This window comes from Microtus ochrogaster, unplaced genomic scaffold (genome assembly GCF_000317375.1).
Source record: "Microtus ochrogaster isolate Prairie Vole_2 unplaced genomic scaffold, MicOch1.0 UNK49, whole genome shotgun sequence".
Taxonomy (NCBI): Eukaryota; Metazoa; Chordata; class Mammalia; order Rodentia; family Cricetidae; genus Microtus; species Microtus ochrogaster.
The window spans coordinates 710472-716471 of NW_004949147.1; the positions used below are offsets into that span (position 1 = coordinate 710472).

The 6000-nt window shown below is 43.5% G+C and overlaps 1 protein-coding gene across 1 annotated transcript in view; it reads right to left on the bottom strand.

The window, feature by feature from the left end:
* The window catches only part of Arid3b (AT-rich interaction domain 3B), a 49518-nt gene extending 49401 nt beyond the window's left edge, over positions 1 to 117 (bottom strand). The window contains exon 1 of the mRNA XM_005369461.3: positions 20 to 117. The gene's annotated coding sequence lies outside the window, so the exon portion shown is untranslated. The remainder of the gene's footprint in view (positions 1 to 19) is intronic.
* Between the last annotated feature and the right edge of the window lie 5883 nt (positions 118 to 6000).

The window sequence follows — 6000 nt, forward strand, 5'->3', positions numbered from 1 at the left end:
CCAGACCCGCGTAGCTCACCTATGCGCAGCGTTCCGGGCTCGGGCTCGCGGTTGGGAAGGAGGCAGCCGCTCAGGCCCCGGCGCAGCAGCTGAGCCTCCGACTTCTCCGCAGCTGGGGGCCACAGCCGGGGCGGGGCCCACACCGGAAGCGGTGCCGCGGGGGCTGGGCCATCGGCCTCGGGCGGGGGAGGGGCAGTCGGGGGCGGGGCCTCGCGGACGGGGGCGGGGCCTGAGGCCGGAAGCAGCTAAAAAGGGAAGGAGGTGGTGGGAGGTGGGGTACGAGGCGGAAGTGACTCCTAGGGTCCGCCCTCCGGTTAGACCCGGGGCGGAAGCTATTTAAGGCGGGCGGAAGCGTCAGCCAATGGGAGAGCGCAGACACAGAGGCGGTCCGGTGAGAGTGCTTTCGTGGGGAGTTGAAAATAAGCAGGGTAACTACATCTACTCTGCTTTCTGGCTGCGGAGGTTGGACGTTCCTTGCAATAAGTTAAAGAGAGGGGTTAAGAGTGCTATCTTTCAGCCAGTCTTCATTAAGCATTCCTGTTTTTTATCAGGTTATCTCTGAATTATTCTAGACTGAGATTTTTCCCGTCCCCAGGGGCTACTGCAACCCCTGGAGCGCCACCTCCATCCTCAATTCCGCCCTAATCACCAGAGTTAAAATTTTTCTTTCCTCCGGTTTCTAAAAGTAGGGGTTATGTGACTAATCCTGGCACCGCTTGTAAAATAAAAAACAAAACAACAACACACACAAAAAAGCCTTGCTTCTGCGACGCTTGGTTATAGTGAACCTATCAGTTTATGCGTGGCACCTCCGTGGTTTAACTTTCTCCCCTCTGATCATCTTCCTTGATCCAGAGTCTAAGGTCCAATTAACATTGAGCCTTACACCCGATTTCCAATCCCAGTCAAAACCTGGGGTTTCTTTCCTTTCCTTCCTTTCCTTTTGGTTTTGGTTTTTGGTTTGTTTGTTTGTTTGTTTGTTTGTTTGAGACAAGGCCTCTCACTGAATCTGTAGCTCACCTATTTAGCAAGAGTGGTTGACCGGCAAGCTCCAGAAATCCTCCTGTCGCTACCTCTCCAAGCGGTAGAATTACAGGTGTGCAGCACACTAGGCTTTTTACTTAGGTGTTGAGTATCCAAATTTAGGCCCTTCTTCTTTGGTGCCAAACACTTTACTGACGAATCCATCTCCTGAGTCCTCGATGGAGTTTTCATTATTATTATTATTATTATTATTATTATTATTATTATTAAAAACTGTGGTTTTTTTAGTGTGTATCAGGAAATACTGAACCATTTCCTCCCACATTGCTCAAACGTGATACCATCGCTCTTGGACTTTTATCAGAAACTCCAATCTGCTGAAAACATCTCCTTTATCTCTTACACTTTAACCTCCTCTACTTCCTTCCTTATCCTAGATTCAGTGGCATTTCATTACAACCCCAATCTTTCAATCCCCCAACCTTTCTTTTCCTCAACTAAGACTTCTAACCAGAAGAGACTTTATACTTTTCACACCTGTATCTTGCCATAGAAAATGATCTGATTGAAAAGATTGGAGCCACTAAATTATCCGTTTAAAGTGAATTCTAAAGGTGGCTTCAAAGTTCATTATATTCTTCTTCTCAGCTTGATCCTCACCATCTCTGTGAATCTCTAACTCTGTATTCACATACAACTTCCCCTGATTACCTTAGCATATAAGTAACAGAAAATAGAGAGTGCCCTAAAATCTAGACATCTACTTGTGTGTGTTCCCAGCCTGTTTTTCCCTTTTATAAATTATGCAATCAAAAATACCAAATTCCTTGTGCATGCCCGGCCAGGTCCTCAGTTCAGTGTTTATTGAGCAGTAAACAAAACTCATTTCCTGCTTTCAGTGGTCTTTACTGGTTCTGCAGAAAGGAAGCCAAATACATAGTGCCCGATAAGTGCTTTGCAGAACAAAGCAGGGTAAAGATTAAACAATTGTGTCAGGCAACTTCTATTTTTAGATTCTGGAGAAGAACTCATTGATAAGGTGCTCTTAAACCGAAATGGGACTGACTTCATAGGGGTGACCCACATCTAGTGGATATCTACAGAAAGAATGTTCAAACATAGGAGACAATATTTGAATGCCTTGAGGTAAGAACGTGTCTGACAGATTAACAGGAAGAGTAGCACGAACAGTAACAAGGAAACAATGCTCATAGAAAACTGACTTGTATGGTCGAGTGAGGGGCAAGTGATAGAGATTACATAAGAAATTAGCCAAGTGCTCAACTATGCAGACTACAGTAGACATAAAATTATTTTTGCCAGTCATTACTAACACCATGGAAGGTTTTGAGCCAAAAAAATAATTTGATCAGATTTAAACCTCTTAACCGAACCGTTCTAGTTGTGGCGCAGAAGCTTGTGAATCATGAGGCTAGACAGATAAAGAGGGAAGCAATAATCCTGGAGGAAGATAAGAAGATGATGATGTCCTGAAGTAGATGACGTCATTACGGCGGGGGAGAAGTGGTCAGATTTCAGGTCTATTTTGAAAGTGAAGTTGCCAGGATAGTCTGGTATTCTGGGTGTGTAGGTTAGAGGAGAGTTAGGAAAGATACTAGGTTTGGAGCCCAACTCACTAACCGGTAGGACAGTTGTATTATGCACCAAGGGGATGTTAGCAGATCCATGATCAGCAAGGAAGAGGAGTGCAAAATTGCTAGCTATAGCAATTTGGCATTAGATATAACATAATAAAGACATTTTGTTGAGTGACACAAGTCAGTCACAAAATTACACTCTTGAAACTGGAAAAATATGAAGGGTGATTATAAAGGGGTAGTAAAAAGGAAAACCTTTCAGTTGTTGTGCTTTGTATTAGTCAGGAATGAATCTCTATCTATATATCTACACACACACACACACACACACACACACACACACACACACACACACACACATAAAGGGAATTTTTGGAATGACTTACAGGCTGCAGTCCAGCTAATCCATCAATGGTTAGCTGTGAATGGAAAGCTCAAGAATCTAGTGGTTGCTCGGTCCCACAAGGCTGGATGTCCCTGCTGGTCTTCTGTGTATGCTGGAGTCCAGAAGAAGTAGCTCCAATGCCAGCAAAGGAATGGATGCGCTAGCAACGCGAGGGCAAGCAGGCAAAGAAAAAGAGCTTTCTTCTTTCGTGTCCTTATATAGGCTTCCAGCAGAAGGTGTAGCTAGACTGAAGGTATGTCTTTCCACCTCAAGATCTGGATTAAAGGCAAGTGTCTTCTCAACTTAAGATCCTAATCAGAGGTGTATGTCATCCCACCCCAAGATCCAATCACAGATATGCCCTCCATTTCTGGATTGTAGTTCATCCCAAATATAGTTAAGTTGATAACTAAGAATAGTCATCACGTTTTTAATTTTAATTTGTGGGGGTGGGGACATACACATGGAGCCCAGAAGAGAACCTTGGGTGTCCTGTTTTACCCTTCTGTACCTTATTGCCTTAAGACAGGGTCTTTCACTGAATCTGGAACTAAGCTGGTGGCCAGCAAGCCCCAGAGATCCTCCTGTCTCTGCCACACCATAGCACTGAAGTTTTATGGATTTGAACTCAGGTCCTCCTTAGTTCTCAGAAATCTCCCATTAGCCTCTTGCAATGTTGAATCTTCAGTATTCAAGCAAATTCAAGTCTCACCCACTTTCTTAGCGTATTTTTTGTTTTGTTTTGTCTTGGGGAGTGAACCTAAGGGCCCACACTTGTTAGGTAAACACTTTGCTACTAAGCTATATTTCCAGCCCCTTATTCTATTTTGGTTGTTGTTATAGAATACCTGAGACTGAGTGCTCATTAAAAAACAGCAAACAAAATACTCATGGGGCTGAGTGATAGATAAGTCTTCAAGGTACTTGGTACACAAGCGTGAGAACCTAAATTCCATTCCCAGAACCCATGTAAAAAAGCTGGACACTGTGGTATGTGCCTGTAATCCCAGAGATAGGTAGATCCTCATGGCTGTAGGGCCAGTCATTTTAGCTTCATCCTAATCCAAGGCCAGTGAGAGACCCTCTCTCCAAAAACAAGAGGGACAACTCCTGGGGAAAAAAAGACGCTTGAGGGGCTGGTGCGATGGCTCAGTGGTTAAGAGCACTGCCTGCTCTTTCAGAGGTCCTGAGTTGAATTCCCAGCAACCACATGGTAGCTCCCAACACATTTGTAGGGAGATCTGGATCTGGTGCCCTCTTCTGGCCTGCTGGCACCAGAACACTGTATAAATAATAAATAAATCTTTTAAAAAGATAAAAAAAAGACACCTGAGGTTGTCCTTTGCCCGCCATACATATGCATGAGTACACACATGTGAGGAAGTCTAAGATTGACAGCCCCTATCTTGGTACCTTCATGATTCATCATTCTATGGCAGAAAGAGGAAGAGCAAGAGAAGCAAGAAAGGGACAAACTTGCTTTTGGAAGAAGCCTATCTAGATCATCCATTAATAACACTACTCTGCTCATGAAGGCAGAGCCATCATGACCTAATATCCTCTCCTCCTAACAGTATTGTGTTAAGACTCAAGTTTCCAACTCATGAATGCACAGGAATGTGTTCAAAGCAGCATGCCCATTTTTTTTTCTTTAAAAAAAAGTCTTTCCATTAATTCAACATTCTGTGACTAAAGTGTTATATTTCACTATTCTTCCTGTCAGAACTTAGAAGTATTGCTGTTCTTTTTGCAGCCCAAAAAGTTATATTTTTCCTTCTAAAACATTTTATGGCTTCACATTGCTCTTGAGATTAAGGCCTAGATTTCTTCACATAGCCTGCAGGACCCTAGGGAGATCTAGCTTCTTGCCAATCTCTTTAGTTTTAGTTCCTCTCCAGGTTACAGTTGTGGGTCTAGGAAAACAACCCCTATGATGTCAGTAGCTGAGACAGATTACTCTTTGCCCCATTCTAGGAATGGGTGCTAGGAAATGTGAAGTGAAGAGAATAGGGACCTCCCCTCTCTTGTTACTAGACATTCTCTGACTAAATAACTCCCAGTTGACCTGATGGCCAACAGATACAAGGACACCACTCCAACGGATATATTAACGAGTTGCTCCATATTCAAGCACGAGCCTTTAGAACAAACAGCTTTCAGACCACTAGACATATGAGCCATTCTATTCTAGACCATCCAGGCCTTATTGTGCAACAAACAAAAGGTAAAGGAAGTATTTCTTTGCATCTGTCAGGGTGGATTTGGTTGATACACTTCCTGGAACTGCTGAGTACTGGAGGACCAGAGCTACAGCCATCATCTCATCCTCATGTTTGGCCTAGTTAATAAGTTCCCCCCACTAAATTTTCTTTTTTCCCTCCTGCTTACCATTTCAGAGACGGTAGAACATGGAGAATGGAGCCTAAAAATGCAATAACTTTATTCAGAGTATACCCTGATGTGGGATGTCCTTCTGTATATGTGTTGCTTTTATTGGTTGATGAATAAAGCTGTTTCAGCCAATGGCTGAGCAGAGTAAAGTTAGGCGGGAAATCTGAAGAGAAATATAGAGAGAGATTAGGCAGAGCCAAGGAGACAACATGTGGCTTCTGAAGGAGAAGGACAGTAAAACCTTACCGGTAGGCCGCAGCCTTGTGGTGATACATAGATAAATAGAATAGGTTAATTTAAGATATAAGAACTAGCTAGAAATACGCCTAGACTATTGGCCAAATAGTGTTGTAATTAATATAGTTCCTGGGCGGCTGTGGAAACAAATGAACAATCTCCATTTACAAAATGACACCCAGTGTTTGGCAACATACATTCACATAAAGCCTAAGAAAGGAAGAAAAAAAGGGGGGACTTCTAGACCCACAAAAATAGGAGTCTATTGGAGCTTCTTGGTAGCCACATTTTTTTTTCAGATAGGCTCTATTTGCTGGCAGCGAGCAGAGGCATGACTTCTTTAAGAGCTGGCTTCCTGGTTTGTGCTGATGGCACAAACGGCTCTGGCACTTTCAGGATGTCCTG